The sequence below is a fragment of the Chelonia mydas genome, chromosome 21, assembly GCF_015237465.2.
Source record: "Chelonia mydas isolate rCheMyd1 chromosome 21, rCheMyd1.pri.v2, whole genome shotgun sequence".
In the NCBI taxonomy this organism is placed as follows: Eukaryota; Metazoa; Chordata; order Testudines; family Cheloniidae; genus Chelonia; species Chelonia mydas.
Genome location: NC_051261.2, coordinates 9221032 through 9238088, shown reverse-complemented (window position 1 = coordinate 9238088; position 17057 = coordinate 9221032). Strand labels below are relative to the sequence as shown.

The 17057-nt window shown below is 48.1% G+C and overlaps 1 long non-coding RNA gene across 2 annotated transcripts in view; it reads right to left on the bottom strand.

The window, feature by feature from the left end:
• Positions 1-285: 285 nt before the first annotated feature.
• The window catches only part of LOC119564435, a 43829-nt gene continuing 27057 nt past the window's right edge, over positions 286-17057 (bottom strand). For both annotated transcript variants that reach the window (XR_005223306.2, XR_005223305.2), the window contains one exon: positions 286-5731. This is a non-coding gene — a long non-coding RNA (uncharacterized LOC119564435). The remainder of the gene's footprint in view (positions 5732-17057) is intronic.

Below are 17057 nucleotides of genomic sequence, written 5' to 3'. Positions count from 1 at the left end.
CCACCTTGTCTCACTGTGTTATAATAGAAAAGATTCAAAAATAACCAGGAGTTTTGGAAGGGGTGTAATAAATAGAGCGGGTCAGAAAATGAATTTTGCATCCTGTGGGGGAAAAATGAGATTTCCAATTTTTATTTTTTTTAATCTCAAATCAGGATGAAAAACCAACGTTTTGACGTTTTTGGCAAAGCATGAAAAGATTTATGTTGGGTCCACCAAAATGTTTCCATTTCGATAAATGTGGAATGGTTCATTTTGATTTCAACCCCTTTTAATGTTTTCATTTCAAAACTTATTTTATATTAGAGAAATAAAGTCAGTCCAAAATTTAAAAAAATCAAAACTCTTCATTCTGGACATGTCCATATATCCCATTTTGACATTTTTAAACTCAGGGTTTTTTTCATTTTTTCTCCTTAAACAATCAATACAATTTCACAAAAAATTCACTTTAGTCAGAAGGAAACTTTCCAATAACAAACTGTTTTAGATGAAGATTTTTTGACCTGCTCTAATAACAAGCCCATCTCCTCCAGGGCATCAGCCAACCTCTAACTGGCTGGAAAGAAACGACCCCATCTTTTCATGTGCTGTATATTTATACCTGCCTACTGTATTTCCACTCAATGCATCTGATGAAGTGGGTTTTAGCCCACGTAAGCTTATGCCCAAATAAATTTGTTAATCTCTAAGGTGCCACAAGGACCCCTCGTTGTTTTTACCCCAGTAGGTTATGTTATCCTATCACTTCCTTGGACACAGACGCTGGTCAGAGATAGGATACGGGACTAGAGAGGTCCCACGTCTGATCAAGCCTAGAAGTTCCTTGCTTTCAACAGCGTGCCCTACTTGCGTCTTGAATCAAAACCACTCAAATGCTAGTGAAAGGATTTTTCTTTTTCAACTACAAAGACCTTTTTGATCCTGTTTCCTGTCTGGCCACACACGGAAGTGGCTCAGTCTCAGAGATGGTTCACGAACCCATTGCCTTTCTTCTCACTTACACGTGCTGCCCTTAGTCGGGTCCCACTTGCTCCTTATTTGCCGTCCTGACCCTGCCTAATTGGCCTCCTCCCCTTTAATTAATGGGGATTTTAAATGGCCGGGGGATGGGGAAATAAACAAACACAAGGCACAAAAATCTTTCAAGCCAAAGAGAAAACAAATCATTGGAAGGCAAGGACGTTTGTTTAATCATCTAGGTTCTGGGAGGCTGCCTCTGCTAAGCAGAGCCAGTGGAAGGATGGGGGCAAGCAGGGAAGCCTGTAGTCTATTAAACTTCCTTTGAGAGCCTGCCAGACTGACAACAGCTGGAAGAAATTAACATTTCAGGTCTGTCAGCCGGTTCGCTGGGTCGTTTTCCCCCAGAAAACAAACAGCTTGATGACTGTGGTCTCGGCAGCTTCACCTTCTCACTCTCTGAGGTCCCTGGCTGCAGACAATAGCTGGCTTCATCAGATTTAAAAAAAAAAAAAAACCTGCAAAGAGAAGAGAGTGCCAAAGTTTGGATCACACTCTAAAGCAGAGCTACCACTGGGAGTGAGGGTAGAAATGCCACCTTCTTCTGCAGCATCTTCTGTGTGACATTTACTGGACCACAGATGTGCATTGGTTCCCTTTAGGCCTGTCGATTTGGTACCTCTAGGGACACAGCACCATGCTGAACAAAGAGCACTGCCGGTTAAAAATCTGACCTCCGATCGTTAGCGGGATGTGTACCCCCTACAGATGTGCCCTGAAGGGGTTAATGGAGGCCAGAGGAGCCAATTAACCTATTAGACTGAAGGCCGAGAGGAAAGCCCTAATTAGGGGAAGCTCACCTGTGCGGGAACAGATGGGACTTCTATAAAGCCAGGGAGCTGAGAGCAGGCAGGGGGCTGCAGGGAGGTGTCTGCAGTCACGCCCTGGGAGAAGGGAGGTGTGTTTGGGGGCTGTAGCCCATGGTCACTCCCTGGGAGAAGGGAACAGAGAACCCCAGGAGCGCTGGGGTAGGAAGTAGTCCAGGGAATAAGCAGCAAGGTTGGGGACTGAACAGACCTTGGCTGCATGTTGTAGGGTCCCTGGGCTGGAACCTGGAGTAGAGGGCAGGCCTGGGTTCCCCGACCCACCACTGGGGAAGCGGCACCAGCGGGGCAGTGAACTGGAAGACTTCCTGGGTCTCTGTGGAAGTGCCACACACTTGGAAGGACTGTGCCCCTGAAGGGGGGATGCTGAGCGATCTGGCCAGAGGGCCGAGTCACGGAGAGGACGCTGCGGTTCCTGGAGTGAGAGTAGGGCTGCAGACCAGAGAGAGACGGAGTGACGGCGTGCGACCGCGGGAAGAGGTGTTGACCTCATGAGCTAATCCCTGGAGCGACCAGGAGGAGGCGCCAGCCTAGCAGTGAGTGAAGCTCCCTGCCACAAGGGGGCTAAAGCATTCAGTTACCAGTGTGCCTAGAGGCGGCTGTGTGTGAGTGGTGGGGAGAGCCTTGCAGCGTATGCAACACTCTTGAAAACGTTCATCCTCTCTCGGTCATTGCTAGGTGAGCGTCCTGCCTTCAGGATCGCTCATTGGCCGATGGCGGCTGGTTCTTATGACGTCATGCTTCTCTTTCGTGTTTGATTGGCAGAGTATGCTACCACTTAATATCCTGCTGGGGGAGTTATTTGAAAACTGGTCCGAGCTGGAACGGCCTCTCACCTGCTGATGTAGCTGAATTAAGCTGTCTTATGATGCTCGTTGTTTTATGTAACAATCCTCCCGAGACTGCTTAGACTCTCGATCACGCTCCATATGCAGCAGCCCTTTGGCTCGCCATTGTTTCGCGTGGGGGTGGGGTCTCAGTCAGCTTGGCGTTGTGTTGGCCTCTAAAGAATACTGAGAAAATTATCTCGTGGGGTCAGAAGCTGTCTGAACTCTACTACATTTGAAGCGCGTAGAACTGGCAAACTCCAGCTGATTTCTGTGCCAAACTACAATCCACCTGACTTCTTCAGCCAGCCTGTGTATGCCGGGGCCTGAGCATAGACCATATATCTCCAGGTTCTGCATTGCTACCAAGTTGGAGAAGGAAAATACATCACAGTTTGAGTTTACCCTCCACTGCGTATGGTGAGTAAAGGGACCAAAGACCACGCGGAAGGCAGCTCAGAATATTCTATTCTGTGCGGTTTTTTATACGATGCTCCTCACAGATCTGAGCTTCTGACTGGGATCTGATCAAGATCTACCAGCCCAGAAGTGTTGAGCACTGGGTCCCAAGGTGCTGTGTCACACAGGAGAGCTCACATTTGCTCCAGCATTGCCAGGGAGCAGCACAATCCCCACAGGTGTTTGCTTGAGCCTTGGAAGAGCCCAGAGAGATCAGGGCAGACAAAGAAGAGCAGTACTACCTTGAGTCCTCAGTTAGTCTTCCACCACCAGCAAGCCCATTCCCCTTGTACATTGCTCTCTGGTGATTGATCCAGTGATGCTAAGGGAGAGAACTTCCCATTCACTACAGTAGACATAGGCTAGCCCCTTAAATCTCCTTCTGTTCTCTATAGATCCCCTTCTGACCTAAGCTTGTGTCCCCCCCATCCCAGTCTGTCCATTGCTGGTTTATACAGCTCCAGCTTCCTCTCCAAAGTGTCCTTAATCAATGAGAATTATAGAAACCTTGTTCCACCTTTCGTCTCCAAATCATTTGATCATGGTTCTGAAATGTAACAAACCAACCAAAAAAAGACTCCATTCAATAACGGCAAAAGACAGACGGAGATGGCAATCTAACTGCTTTGAAAAAACTAGGCCCAGATCCACAACTGGTGGAACTCAGCATAGTTCCATTGAAGTCGACCGAGCCACACCAGCTGAGGAGATCATCTGTGGCATGGATTGCTCTAAGGAGGTGCCTACCAGCTTAGTGGGATCTGGGCAAGTCTTTCTTCTTCAGCCTTGCTCAGCTGCAGTTTGCTGATACGTAAGTTGGCCTCGGTAGAGTGTCGTACTAGTAGGGGTTCCCCACTTTGTAGGTACTCATCGCTGAAAAGCCAGGTGAGGTCTGCTCACACCTCCGAGAGAGCTGTAACCATTCCCTGGATGTTGACTTCATTTAACACCATTCTTCTTCCCACCCCCAGTAACTAAGCCTTGACTGAAGGCCAACTGTAGGCCTACGTGAACATGCAGGCCCTGCATTCATACAGACGTGCCAGGCCTGATGAGACAATAGATCAACACAGTGCTGGTGTCGTCCCTCCTGGCTCGGCTTTCTGATCTGGATTGGATGCTTAGGCGCCCTTCTCAAAAGATCCAGGGCCTGATCCTGATCTCAGCTACACCAGTGCAAACGCAGTTCACGTATACAGGTGTGTCACTGACATCTCACTCCCGAGATTTTGTCCTGTGTATTGTCTCTCACTAAAAAGAGGTTGTCGTTGGAATGAGATCTGTGCTTTTGGTTGCCCTTGGAACAGGAGTTCAGATGAATTTTTTCCAGCATTGGAGAGGTTAGTAAAACAATTGGGAGAAGCAATTGCTACCAAATGAGTTGACGCTTGGCCTAGGTTTTGTGTAGTGGCTGTGTGTGTGGTCTAGGCCTGTTCCACCATCTGCCAGCAGGAGTCACTGCAGGGAATGGCCTAAGTGGATTATTCTGGGTGAAACTCACAAGCTATTCCTGCAACCCAGCCTATCCCATGCATGCGGGAGGGGATGACAATGGTGAGTTGTCTGGAAGCAGGCTCACAGCTCCCCATGTCTTGCCTACCCCAGCAAGAATAGCTGTAGGGAGTGGAATATTATTATTCATTATGTGTATTGCAGGAACACCTATGAGCCCAGTCATGGACCAGGACTCCATTGTGTTAGGTGCTGTACAAACACAGAACAAGTAACGGTGCTGAGGCCAGGTCTACTCTAGAAACTTTTGCCAGTGTAGCAATGTGATGTAAGAGTGTAACTTTTCTTTGTAATGAAATTTTTATACCGGCAAAAACAGTAGCAAACGCCCAGTTATACCAGCAAATTTCAGTGCTTCTTTCGTTCAGCGAACTGATACAAGCAATACCAGCAAAAACACGTTTTTGACGGTATACCCTGCATCTGCCCTAGGAGATGGCTTACCCTACTTTGCTGATGCTAGTGTAGTAACACTGGGCAAACCTTTTCTAGAGTAGACTAGACTAGGGGCTCTCAACCTTTCCAAACGACTTTCAGGAGTCTGCTTGGTCTTGCGTGCCCCCAAGTTTCACCTCACTTCAAAACTACTTGCTTACAAAACCAGCCATAAAAATACAAAAAGGGTCACAGCACAATATTACTGAGAAATTGCTGATGTTCTCATTCTTACCCTATAAATTATAAAATAAATCGACTGGAATATAAATATTGTACTTACATTGCAGTGTATAGTATACAGAGCAGGATAAATAAGGCATTGTCTGAAATGTTAGTTTGTACCGATTTCGCCAGGGCTTTTTCTGCAGCCTGTTGTAAAACTAGGCAAATCTCTGGATGAGTTGATCTCCCCCCTTCAAGAGCTCTGTGTAGCCTCAGCTGTACGCGTGCCCCTGGTTGAGAACCACTGGCCTACACCTTATTCTCCAAGCTCCAGTTGTCCAGATTCTCCCAGCAGGAGTCAGGAAGGGAGCAGCCATGTCGATCTAGCAAAGGCTTTTCCAGAGAGGATGGTCAGGAAAAGGTGCCTCATAAATCCAAACAGTGATTTCCTGCTGCAGGCGAGGGGAGTTGTTTTCTTTAAAAACGCAGCTGAAATTGGAGAGGGGCTGGTGTTAGTTTAAATCTCTCAGAGCCGGGGAGTTTGCTGTATGACAGGGCCAGCAGCCAAGGCGTGTACACCCCCTGTTTGAAAGCCATTAACAGGAATATTTCTGGAGGAGAATTAGGCACATATCTTTAACCCACATTGAAATGCACTGAATGGGCTTAAGCCTGTTTGGGTTATCGAGTGAAAATATGGCAAAGACTCTGTTTTAAAGCAGGAGAGACAGGGAAAGCTGGCACACGTTTCGCACACATCAATTTGCAGCGCGCACACGCGCCCATCTGTGTACAGCCCCACATGCATTCTTGCACATATGTGCCCAGCCTCATGTGGATTCTCACGCCCGCACACATTTCCACGCGTGCAGCGTCACATGAACGTGACCGTCACAGGGTTATTATTTCTATTAGAGAAAAACAGAGAGGCCCCACTGAAATCAGGGCCCCACTGTGCTAGGCACTGAATGTACACACACACGCACAGAGAGGAAGCGATGGCTTCAACCTTGACAGGCTTACAGTCTAGACAAGACAGACCAGAGGTGGGAGGGGAACCAGATTGACACAAGGTCACACAGCAGGTCAATGGCAGAACTGGGAATTGAGCCTGGGGTTGCCTCTTCTACCACACCGTGCTTCCTGCCTGCTCATCATCCCTGGCATTCGGACTCCTACCTGGTCTCACCGGCAGTGCTGCATGTTTTCGCACGTTCTCCCACACAGGCATGCAGTCCCGCACGCTTTCTCTCACTTGGTCTTGTGCATTGCCACACTCACGCGTGCTATCCTAAGTCCTCACGCATGGACAACCAGCGCCCTGCTGTCACACACACACCCCACCATCCCCAGCTGCTCGCTCCCTAACTCACGTTGCCTCATACACATTGTCACACCCATTTATAACCACAGTTGCAGAAGAGATGACAGCTATCTATCATGCTGAACTGAGCCCCATTACCATAGCACTGAGCACCTCACTGTATTTATCCTTCCAACCCTCCCCCCATGAGGTAGGGCAGGGCTATTATCTCTGTTTTACAGATGGGGAAACTGAGGTACAGAGAGGTGGAGTGACTTGCTCAAGGTCACGCAGGGAATCTCTGGCTAAGCAGGGAACTGGACCCCAGTCTTCCTAGTCCCAAGCTAGCACCCTAACCACTGAGCCAAACTTCCTCTGAAGTTAAAGTCAATAAAAAAAAATATACAAGGTCTAAAAGGTTACACACCTTTCATTGGGAAGTGTTCCCGGGCCAGATTTTCAAATGTTCCACACCCACAGTCGGGGCAGATTTTCCCAAAAGAACTCTGCTCCCATTCAGCCTAAATGAGGCCGGATTTTCAGAGGAGCCCAGAACGCTGCCCGTGCACCGGGTGCTGAGCACTTTGAAAATCTGGCTGTTCGTTAGGTGCCTGACTGGGAGTGGTGCGCTTTTGAAAAATCTGTTTTCTCTTAAAGGCACAATGGCGGCCCGGGGGGGGCGGGGAGAGGGGGAACCAGGCACTGATACAGGAGAGTAATTGTTTGCTTCTAGCTGACCTAACACATTCTCCTTACAGAAGCTGGTTTTTTTCTTTTGTTTTTTTCCCCCCTAAATAACTGATTGCTCTTATCTCTTCAGGTAACATTTGTCATCAGCATTTTTTTCGGAGAAGCTGGATTATTTACAAGTCCCCCCGCCCTGATTTTAAACACTACCCAGATACACACGTGATTCTAGTGCAAACACATGGTCTGATTAGCTTCAAATCCCGGGCAGGCCTTGCCTCTGGTGATGGGTGAGTTTCAGTGCTGCAGAAAAATTTAATATGTAGTTTATAACAGGCCCGGTCCTGTGCGTCATGGCCACCCCATTGGGCTGGGGTCAGAGCCTAGTTACCCTGGAATAGTTCCGCTGATGTCAATTTTACAGTGGTGTGAGTTAGCGTAAAACGGAGCCATACAACAGGATTTGCTTTACCCACCACTCAGCTGCAACCCCTCTGGTTGAAACGCAGCTGTTTATTGGTATGAAGAAGTTTACAAAGGTAAGGAAGGAAGTATTAATAGCCCTTTTTTATAGATGCAGCAACTGGGGCACAGAGAGATCAAGAGTTTGGTTTTTAGAAGTACTGAGCTCTCTTTGACCTCTGAAAATCAGCCCTTGAAGACCTGCCCAATGTCAGAGAGAGAGTCAGTGGAAGAGCATCCTGGTTTCCTCGCTTCCCGTCCGCTGCTTTAGTAGAAGTTGCAGCCTCTTTGTTTAATCGTTCACCATCAAGCAGCTGAAGTAAGTTGTTTTTGGAGTAAGAGTCGGATTCTCTACTGCTCTTGGGTCCCCGCAGAGCAGCAGGGGGGTGGAAGGCATCAGAGCACCAGTTACAGCTGCCTGATTCTCTGGCCAGTTCAGTCCCAGAAATGGGCCTGGTGGAGTTTAGAGGAACCTGGGGGTCGCTCTAAACTCCACCAGTTCCTAACAATCCAGCTCAGAGATGGCTGGTGTACAGTGTACTTCGGCCACTGCCCCGCAACATCCCCCTCCTCCGCATATCCCCTCTATCAGTTTCAGGAAGGGGAGGTGATGTAAGAGGCTGCTGAGAATGCACATGTGCGGGGAGACTTTTCCGGGCCCTCCCCCCCGGTTTTAGCCCCTGGAGCGCAAGCTCTGTATGCACTGTTAACTTTTTTGTGTGTGTGCCCTTGAGCATTATGGGGAGAATGTTTTCCTCCCCCTGTGAACTGATGGTTGTGAATTGCTTCACGCTGATTGCAGCGTATCTCAGAACACTCACTGACAGTGGGACTGTTTGAGTGAGAGAAATTTCAAATGCCTCACTGAACCGCACTGCTGACTCCACCCTGCTTTATAAAGAGCCCCTCAAAGTGAACTGGAGAGTAAATGCAGAGTGGAAGGAGCCTGAGGAGTGTGTATTCAGCTGCCTTTGAGGTTTGGATAGGTGCAGTCATTAGCTGGAGCTGTATCTTGCTTATTCAAGGCAGCAAGCCAACTCCTGCCCTCAATTACACCCGTGCAACCACACTGACTTAAATGGGCTTGTATGGGTATAACTAAGGGCAGAATTTGGCCTACTGTGATATTTATACCTGGAGCCAGCTTGGTTGGGAGTTCTTTTAATAATGTTTTCATTTGACTTGCGGGTCTGCTTTTTGATACTGCAGTGAACTAGCTTTTGTGTGTGTGTCTATTTTGGAGTGAGAGAGAGAGAGAGAGAGGGATCACTGCCCACTACTGGATGGAATAAGAACGGCTCAATTGTGTGTCAGAGGCCCCAGGCTGTTAATGGAGATTGTCCATGGCTTAAATGCTAGTGATAATAATAACAATTAATATCTAGCTCTTATCTAGCACTTTGCCACAGCAGATCTCAAAGTGCTTTACAAAGAAGGTCAGTGTCATTATTAATTACTATTATTATTTATTAGTAGAGGCTGTGTTTTCCTTGTGCGGCAGGAAGACCAGAGTTCTACCCCAGGGTTCTGCATGGTCCTGGTGAGTCCCAATGTGCTGTGGCATCCTCTCTTCTCCCTGTTTAAGTGCCTTTCGTGTCATTTTTTGCTCTTCACCCCAGGCAGTGCTTGACGTTATCTTGATACTGCAGTTTTTGGTCTGAGAATATCTGGCTTCCAGTTGCCAGGCACCGCGTTTATTCATTTTGCTGTTTGTTTGTTTCTTCTCTTGACGGAGTGGGATTGAAAAATGTTTCACCCTAGGGGTGGATGCATAGATTCCAAAGCCAGAAGGGACCCTTATGATCATCTAGTCTGAGCTCCTGCGCAGCCCAAGCTAGAGAACTGTCCCAGAATAATTCCTAGAGCAGATTTTTTAGAAAAACACCCTTTCTTGATTTTAAAATGGCCAGTGCTGGAGAATCCCCCATGACACTTGGTAAATTGTTCCAATGGTTAATTACCCTCCCTGTTAAAAATTCCCCATGGAAAGGAGAGACTAGTGGTTTCAAGAGTGCAAGACATCTCCTTCAGCTGGTTGGGATGCGTCCATATAACTTCCATTTGTTGTTAATTTTTTGACAGTGGGGCCTCATGCAATGAGACGAATGGCAACATTTTCAAAAGCATCTAAGACCCATTTTCAAAAGAGACTTAGCCCTATGCCCTTTCAGGTATTTCGGTGCCTAAGTCCAGTCCTTAACTTTATGGCGTGCCTAGCGAACGCAGTGGGCCCTCTTACAAAACCGATCTAGCTGCTACACTAGTTCTGTACATCGCTATGGCAGTGAATATACTTCAGAAATGGCTTCCAGATGTTCTCAAATAATCATCTCTCTCCTGCAGTCTGTGTTGTGCTTTCATATACGGCCATGTGGGTCAGAGCATCTCTCCAGCCCTCCAGCCTTTAAAAGGTGACCTGGGTTGCTGCTGATCATGAACTCAATCTCTTTCTCAGTTTGTCATGTGAACGACTGACCCTTGCATTTTAAAAGGGATATTCGGTCACCAGCAATGTGCTCAGCCTGTAGCTCTGAAGGCATCACGGCAATCTGTACCCATCCCTCTCTATGCATCAGTGGTGCAACTGTGCTTGGATTTTGGGCCAGAACTTCAGCTAGTGTAAAAGGGTATAGCTAGGGAGTGGAGGATCTGACCCATTGTACACAATCCTTGGCATCTCAATAAACCGCAGTTACTAAGGTGTGCAGTTTTTCTTCTGGGAGCCTCATAGCTTGGGTCATTTCAAACCAGGCTGCACAAAGCCCTGTAGAACATTCTATAGGGAACAAACGACACTGACCTCTATGGGATGGACTAGAGCAGTGCTTCTCAAGCTATCGGATGTGGGGGACTGGCAATTTTTTTTCCCCCAGTGTGCGCGCAGACTGGCAGCCGATGGCTCGTGGACCGGCACCACTCCGCAGACCACCACTTTGAGTAGCACTGGACTAGAGGACCAGGCAGGTCCAAATTTTTCCAAGAGTTCTATATTAGCGGGGACAATTTCCCGGCCAACAGAGCAATGCTGCTGCTGTGTGATCTTCTTCTCGGTCAATATATTTAAGGGTGTGTGGAGGAGGGGTGTAAAATCAGGACAGTGGGAGCAAGTGAGAACTTCAGAGGTGCTGAGCATCCACAGCGCCCAGGGACTTCAGCCAGTCATGGTAGGGAGAGTTTATGGAATTTGATCTGAAGTGATGTCTACTCTGGAAGCACAGAGACGTCTCCCCGGGAAAAGAATCATTACAACAATGATTAGAAGAGGTGTCGGAGACAGAGTAACCAATGGATTTAGACTCCCTGAGTTCTACCATGTCAGGAGGAGGAGAGCAAGCGAGACATGGAAGAGACAAGGGCTGCGTCTGAGATGGATATTCTACAGGTCCATTCCGATTCTGGGGAGTGATGTGTTATGGCCTTTTGACCATGGAATAAGTCCCCTCATGTAGAGGGAGGCGCTGATCAAACCCGATGACGTTCTGTGCCTCTTTGGCGTAGCTGAGCCCAAATCAAAACCTCAGGTCGAAAATCTGGACCCAGATCTTGCAGATGGCCCCCATTTTTGTAAAAATCCTGGATCTGAGTGGCCCTGATTTTTGGGGTGTTGGACATTTGAACTTTGCAGCTTGGTTCCCGTCTCTGCTGCTCAGCTCTCTTGTGGCTGTCCAGGCTGTTCATGGGTCACAGGCATGTTTCAGTCCAGCACAGGTTGAGTTAGGGAAGTTTTACCTTCAACTCGCTGAACAAGTGACCTGAGCAAGAACCCGGGATGCCTGACTTCCGATCCCTGATGAAGGGACACTGAGAGTTTGGAGCTGCACGGCCCCAATTTGAATCCCAGTCCCTCCTCCTGGTATCTCAGATCATTATGGCCTGAGCACCAGCAAACCTATGAGACTCAGAAGTTCCTGAAAAGTCCACATATACCAGGGGTGTCCAGAGATTGTCCAGCCAATGGGGTTGCACTGGCAACTTACCAGCAGCCAAAGGGGTTGCCCTTAGATTGCATTAATGGAATTCCTCTACTCATGTGAAACAGCCAGGTTCGAATGACTCCAAAGGAGTGATGACAAATTTACACCAGTTAGGAGCTGAGTCATAGACTGCAACAGCTCCTGTCTTTAACGAGGGGATGCCACCCATGGAAGCTACAGGTCCAGTGTGTAATGCCTGACATGGATCTTCTGCTGGCTGCTTGGATTGAAGCAGAGCAGTGTATGCTGGGAGATGTCTCCGCAGGCCACCGCTCCATACTGAAAATGAGCATCTGTGAACCTCACTGGAAAGTTTCTGTTATGTGCAACTCCCAGAGGAGGTGCTGTGGGGGCATTTCTGCTCTCATCGGACTATTATTACTGTTGGTTAGGCTTTCTGTAGTGGTAGCACCTTGAGGCTCCCATCAGGGTCCCATTGTGCCAGGTGCTGGGCACACCTGCACTCCAAAGTCCGTGTCCCAAGGAGTATACGATGGAAAAGAATTAGGTCTCATCCAGACTTGCGACTTGAGAAGGCAGAAAGAAGTCCAGCAGTGGGCTCTCAGCCCGTTCAGAATACTGGATGAAAATGAAATTCTCCGTAGGACCAGGTGGAGGGTCCACACTCACGTTAAAGCCTTTCCCCCTGTTTGCTATCTGTGCAGCCACAGCATCTTCCTGCTCTGCGCACGTATCCTTAAACGCCAGTTCATGTCTGTCATTCAGCAGTAGCATCTTCTTGCCATGGCTTCAGATCTTCCCTCCCAAACATGCAACCCTCTCCCCCAGCTTTAATGAGCAGCTTCGATAGATTTCACTCTGCACGGGGGTTTTGTTCTTCCCTGTTTTCTGGTTCCTCCAGCTGTTGTTTCACACAGCAGATATTTGTTTTCTAGGAGCCCTGGCGGGGATGGTGGGAGGGGATCCAGTCACAATTAATTTCCTTAAAGAGCCAGACAAATCTCTGCTCTGCCCCTAAATCTTTTGTGCACGGGCGAGATGAAGAGCAATCCCTGGGGTGCTTCTTTCGATCCTGGCCCATGGGCTGTTTTGTTGAATTTGTTTGATCCCAGGGTACTTTCCATGAGAGCTGAGATTTTCTTGCTTTGGTCTTCTGGCCAGATTCCAGTTCGAATGATTACATTCAGGCTCAGTCAATTCTCCACAGCATTCTCCTTGACATCACTCTCCCAAACCGCTGTGCAGAGGAGCTGTGCACGGCACACAGCTGCTATTCTACGTTCCACCCCAGAGGTGACATCATTCCAGGGGCAGGCAATTCCTGTGTTTGTCGAGCGCCTCGCATCCAACATGCTGAGCTCTCCTGGAAACTCAGCCGCTTATTTAGGTGGCTGTGTGGGAGCCGAGTCCTCCTAAAAAGTCTGTCCTAGGCAATTTGCCCAGGGTCCCATTGGAACTCTGGGTGAGGTAGGAACTGAACTCAGATCTCCTGAGTCCCAGGCAAGTGCCCCACTATTTTTCATCCACAGAGGTCAGTTCATGCTAGATAGGGGTGTAAAGCATGATTACCCCCACTTTACAGATGGGCAACTGTGACACAGAGAGGTTGACTGACTTTCCCGAGGTCGCACCGATACAGAGGGGCAGAGGTGGAAATGGAACCCAGGAGTCCTGACTCCCAGTCCCCTGCAGCAAACCTATCCTGCTGAGGCAAGCCAGCTTGACTTTTCAATTCCCTTTCCTTCAGGATGGGTTTTAGTGATCGCGCAATGCAGTGAATGTTGGTTGACTCTTGCCTGGGAACCGTGCAAAATAGAAGACAGAAAACCCCAAGTGGAAGATGCGCGCGCTCTCTCTCTCTCTCTCTCTCAAAAAAAAATAACCCCCCAATGAATTGTTACGCGACTTCGCGCTCACCTTTCCCAATCGCTGTTTCAGAACGTTTACCACCTTGCATGCAACATTAAGAGGCATCTGGCAGCAGAAATCTCATCATCCTGTACTTGACTTTCACAAGCAGCTAATGACCAAACTCCAGGAAGAGAGCGGCTGAAACTTCACTTTGGTACGGTGACAATCTGACACAAAATTGTTGTGGAAACCATCTCCGTGCTTGGAGACAAGGGAAGGCCACATCCTCAGCAGGTGTAAATCAGCATAGCTCCATCAGTTTATTACCAGCTGAGGATCTGGCCCTAAACATGAGCACTTCTATCCTATCGGTGACCATGACAACTATGACAGCTGGAATAAGAGTGGTCTATCTTGGGGTTTTGTGCCTTCCCATTTATCTTTCCTCATAATATAAGGACAAAGGGGCATCCAATGAAACTGACAGACATGATGTAGAAAACTGATCAAAACTGATGCTTTAAAACACACACAAAATGCACACAACCTGTGGGACTCTCTGCCCCGTGATATCATCAAGGGCAAGTGCTTCGCAGAATTTAGATTGGAGCTGGGTAATAAGAATATTCATAGAGAACATGGAATTGCCTTCCCAGATCAGACCTGAGGGCCATCAATCCCTTGTCCTGACTCCAACAGTGGCCAACGCCAGATGCTTCAGTGGACAGCGCAAGAAACCCCAAAGTAGCCAGGTGTAGAATAATCTGCCTCTGACAAAGGCCCCATCCTAATCCCGGACAGCCTTAAGCCTTAGAGCATGAGGTTTTTTCCTCTCTTCCAAAACTCTATTAACAGTAACTATGATAACTCTGGATACTCTTGCGATTCATATAAACATCCAATCCCGCTTTGAATCTTGGTAAATTATTGGCATCTACGACGTCCTGAAGCAATGAGTTCCACGGTCTAATTGTAATTCAGAGTATTATAAAATAAAACAAACATGTATAAGGGGCGTAAACCTTCATGCTTCAGGGCAAAAGCCAAGCACTAACTGCTTTGAGGTTAGAAAGATACTTTTTTTACAGGCAGGTTATTCCACAATTGTTCATAAATAGGTCTCTGGCAACTTCCTCTGAACGTTAAATGCAGGGCTTTGGAGCTGGAGCACGGAGCTGGAGCGTGGAGCAGCTCTGGAGCAGTGGAGCTGCAGGTTTTTGCCTGGAGCTGGAGTGGAGCCCGGAGCACAGCTCCAAAGCCCTGGTTAAATGGCCTGTGATAGGTCAGACTAGATGATCCAATGGTTGTTTCTGATGTGGCAATTCCTATCTAACACTATTGCCAAGGGAGAAGGGACACAGGCAGCTGCCTCAGTATGACAGAGATGGGACAGAGTGTTTTGACTATTCTGGGCAGCACTGCGAGCCACGACAGCCAGCATAAATTAGAGGGGCCACAGGGCTGCTCTAACTTATGCCAGGGGAATGGACAGACCTTCAACTGAGCCCAGAATTTAGGAGGCACAAAGATGCCATAAAGTCACCTTTCTCCCTCCCACGCCCTGGGCTGTGCCCGCTGAACTGGACCGTTCAGAATGGGATCCAAGGTACTAGGCAATGGAGAATCTGGAGTCCTAGCTAGAGACTTAGGAGCTTATGAAATTCTAAACTCTTCAGCAAGTATCTTCCGCTTTGTGCTGTTCCCTGGGATCTGGACAAGCAGGCAGTGTGTGTTTTGAGGGGTTCACTCCTTCTGCAGATGCATGGATCTGGAGTTGCAGAAGTGCTGAGCACTCAACTGCTCCCATTAGAACTCTTATGGACAGATTTTCAGAAGCACTCAGCACCCATCGTACTCAGCAGCCGGGGAAATCCAGCCCCGAATGTGGGGTTTGAAAAAAAAGATCTGGCTTTTGAGGTATGTTCCATGAGGAGTCCCAATCTCTGATCCAAAGGGCATCCTCAGTGGAGGTACATACTGCTAAATAAAAGCAGAAGAGAAAAGGGGGAGGAGGGAACCATCTGTCAAAATTCTTCTTTCGCCAGCATCCCGGAACATAAAAGGAAAAACCCTTGTCCCTTTGTCCCCTTACTCGCCCTCTACAGATGCACATGCAAAATCTAATTAAAATTTAGCAGAAGAGGGGAAAAATTGACACGGGTTTTTTAGCTTTAAAAAAAAAAAAAAAGCAGAGAGAGAGAGGCTCTTTAACAAAGGCCATAATATTAACGGGGCTGATTCGTCAGCCGCTACCTGATAATATAGAGGCGAGAGAGCTTTATTAACGTTGGAAGCCTGGGCTCTTTGTTAATTACAGGATTTGCTAATGATTTGGAATATTGGCCGGTTCTGGGGGATGTTGATGAATAGAGACCTCGCCAAGATTTATTCCTAATTATCTCATTTGTCTCCCTCCATTACTTTTTATGGCTGAAATTTATGGAGCTATTACTGGGGACCTCGCTGCGGCTGTGAGATGATTTGGGAGAAGAGCGATGTTTAATAATAATAACAATAATAATAATAATAAAAAAGCCTGATTAATAGGAAACTGATTACCTGGCCATGGATGGAGGGGTCTTTGCCAGGTGACTGTCCCCCCTGTCCCGGCCTCAATGACTCAGGGTTGTCTTTAAGACGAAGCCATGTCCTTGCCAAGAAGCCAGAGGGACGGCTGGGGCTGCTGAAAGAGCTGTCTGGAAATTTCTTCTGGCACCTGTAAGAGTCCCCCTCCTTGTCCCTCTGGCAAACTCGTTGCAGAGGAGACAGCAGAAATCCTTCATGTTTTGCCTCTCCGCCCAAAATCCTTTGCATCCCCCTTTTCTCACCTCCCCCACCATTCCTCTCACTTGCAGGCTTGAGGCTCTTGCTCCACTTCTCCAGGTGGAGCTGCTGGACAGCAGGAACCCACGTTGGGTGGGGTGATACAGGACCTAGTCCAATCCCTAGTGAGGTCAGAGGGGGCTGAATCAGGCTCTCTGGAAACCTCATCTGGTGTAAATCAGCTTAGCTCCACAGATTGCGCTGAAGTCCATGGGGCAATATCCATTTACAGCAGCTAAGGATTTCACCTGTAGCATCATTCCCCAGGTGTCTAATTACCATCAAGGTGCTGGTAATAATACTAATAACAACTAGCGCTTATCTAACACTTTTCAGCACTAGAGTACAAAGTGCTTTCCAAAAGACATTAGGATCATTATACCCGTTTTATAGATGGGGACACTGAGGCACGGGTGGGAGAGGGAAAATGACACGTAAGATCATCCAGCCCGCCAGAGCTAGGCATCGAACCCAGATCTCTGGACGCTCAGTCCAGTGTTCTACCTGGGAGGCCATGCAGCCTCCTGGTAAGGGGGGGGGGGGTGTTGATTTCCTGACCCCAGATCCCTGATATGGGTCAAGCGGCAGTGGGAGCTACTACAGCCAGTGTAAATTAGAGAGGCTCCAGAGCTGCTCTGAAGGATACAAAAGGTTAATACTGCATGACACATGGCAGGGGGCAGTATCCACTGACTCCTGTCCCATAAATAGGACTGTGTGTTGTTAATGCAGAAAGGAGTTGAGACACTCCAGT